This window comes from Gekko japonicus, unplaced genomic scaffold (genome assembly GCF_001447785.1).
Source record: "Gekko japonicus isolate JY-2015 unplaced genomic scaffold, Gekko_japonicus_V1.1 scaffold1050, whole genome shotgun sequence".
NCBI classification, from domain to species: Eukaryota; Metazoa; Chordata; class Lepidosauria; order Squamata; family Gekkonidae; genus Gekko; species Gekko japonicus.
Window position 1 is genome coordinate 233,124 of NW_015172034.1, and position 2,951 is coordinate 236,074.

The window sequence follows — 2,951 nt, forward strand, 5'->3', positions numbered from 1 at the left end:
TCCCATCTCTAGTTCCAGCTCCTGCCAACCTAGCAGTTCGAAAGCAAGAAATTGCCAGTTGATAAATAGGGACCACTTTGGTGGGAAGGTAACAGCGTTCCATGCGCCTTGGTGTTTAGTCATGCCGGCCACATGACCACGGAAACGTCTTCGGACAGCGCTGGCTCTTCGGCTTTGAAACGGAGATGAGCACCGCAACCCTAGAGTCAGACTCGACTGGCTTTCGAGCAAGGGAACCTTTACCTTTTTAGTGCATGCTATATCTGCTGCACTAATAAGTCAGATAAAGGCTGGTGATGGAACAGTAATACGATGGTGGGAGGGGCATTCAGTCCAGAGCCCAAAGCTGAGCTGTTTAAATGCTCCACAATTCTACACAAAATGCAGTTTGAAGAGGAGCTAAAGGGAAGAACAGTAGTTTTGAGCCTGGAAAGAGGCAAACGTATGAGCATGAGGGAGGGACATGCAGGAGAGAGGGAGGAAGGAACTTGTAGCCATGGAAGAAAAACAAGGACCCACCCATGCAGAGTACCAGCATGTCAACCCACTAATGGCTGGAAGCCCTTTGGTCTCCGAGACTTCAGGAGGCATAGCGTAAATACTTCCAAATGTTTCTCTGCAGCCATAAGGACTAGATCTTCAGGATTTTCTAAATGGACATTGAGCATAATCTTTATTGTTAATTTGTCCCTGCGTATGTTGGATCCATGAATGCTTCTATTTGCATTTTATAGGTCAATGTTGAATTCCATTATAGGGATCTGATATTCTGTATAGATTGTGTCCTGTATACTGTATGTCCTATCTAGGCACCAGATTTGTGCCAATATAGGATATGCTCACAATGTTTGTAAAGCACTTAATACTTCATTGTGTTGTTTTTAATTTACTGTCTGTATCTTTGCCTAAATAATATAAAAGAACAATAAAGTAAATAAAGTTTGCTTGAATGCACTGTGCAGGTATCATGGCAAGAGACCAGAGGCTGCCATCAAAGAGGCTGCCTTTCTGTAATCTTCAGAGCATCCAGCAGTAAACCATTCCCCCAAGACACACTCCCTCCAAAACATCTCTCAAAAAGTCCTCCAGAAAAAGGATCCTTAAAAATTTCTAAAGTCATTCCTGAACACACTGTGAAGGGCACACACCGGAATAGCTGGCTACTTTGTCATACTTTCCAAAGCAATCAGCAGCTTGTCAGACTGACCCGCCCATCACCCTCCCCAGACATCCCACGCTACCAGAGTCTGCCCAAAGGAACAACTATGTTTTAAATGGCTACAATATTTCCAAAATTACTATGAAAAAATCATTAACAAGAGATGGCTAAAAAGCATGATTACAAAGACATTCAGATTTACAAATTGGGTGCTTTTATAGTTTAGCTAAAGCTTACAAAGTTAAGCACCAAGAGGGAAATCCACAAAATCTTTCCATGGAGAGACTGCCCAGTACTGACCTCAGGGAGCTATGGTAGCTACGGAGCTACCTCTGTAGAAGCCCGAACCTTCATCCCTTGCATTCCAGGCAACAGGGCACTCACCTTAGCTCCTAGGTTTGTGGGATGCAGTCCTGCCGTTCCAGAGAACAGCTGAATAAAAAAGGGACTCTGAAGAATTGGCGCTGTCATTAAGGGATCCCTCTTATCATAGAACTTCAGTCACAGATAGGGAGGTGAGGAAGGCTGGCAGCAGCCAATCAGCTTCCTGGACCTTCTGAATATGCAGAATAGAAGTGTAAAGGTCAGGTTCAATGCAAGGAATGAATCCCTGTGTATCCAGGGCGGCTTCTCTATGCAGGAGACAGAACTGAAAGTGGTTTGAGAAAGGCATCATTTCTCTTTTCAAAGGGGATCCAGAAGACAAGAGGGACAATACTGGCCAGTTGGTCTGATCGTGACCCATGTAAATTAGTGGAAATTATTACAATTGAATGATTAATCCTATAGAGATATATAACTGAAGAAGAATCAGCATCCTTCTGCAAAGGGAAGTCCTTCCTCACCAACTTTTTGCCAATCTTCAAGTGCGTTAGTATGCATGTGGATAAAAGCAAATGGGTAGCAGCAATAAAAATAATCCACTTTTTCACCAGTAGGGGGTGGGTACCACCTTCAAAACTTTCTTATCTGTACCAGACCATACCAGTTTATTTTCATCCTGGCTAGTAGACATTATGGGTTTGGACTTTCCAATTTTTTTTTTTAACAATGATCTTCACCAAAGGCTCCAAATTAAATCACTTGTCAGGGATGCTCTAAGCTTATCCTGCATTGAGCAGGGGGTGAGACTGGATGACCTGTATGGCCCCTTCCAACTCTGTGAGTCTATGATTCTATGAAATGGGATAGGCTGATAGATGAATTCATGGGATAAAAGGACAGGTTACCCTCGTGGATTAATAACTGGTGAAACAACAGGAAGCAGAGAGTGAGAGTAAATGCACAGTTCTCATCATGGAGAAAAGTAAGCAGTGGGGTCCCCCCAGAGACATGTATGCAGACCAGTGCTGTGTAATTTGCTTTGAACAGTGCAATCAAAATCCTACTGAAGTCTACTCAATAGGGCTTACTCCCAGGAAACTGTTCTTAGGATGGCAATGTTAATTATCTGGCTTGGGGGATCAACAGTGTAATAGCCAGGTTTTCAGATGACAGTAAATCATTCAGGATGATGCAAACCAAAGCAACTTGCAAGAAGCTCCAAGACTGTCAGCATCTCTCCAGCTGACATCTACATGTTGAGTATATGTGTGGGTAGCTTTACTTCAGATCAAGGATGAACTGCACTGAAGGGAAGAGAGCAAGCAAAAGGAGTTTGGCTTGAAGGCATTTAACTACATGTTATGCTGTTTCTAGGTCTGTCACATGTGTGCTCTGGTAGTTCTGTGTTGTGTTAAGACTTAATTCTCTGGTGTGTAAGTAAGAGCCCAATTTGGAGCAAGACTATGAA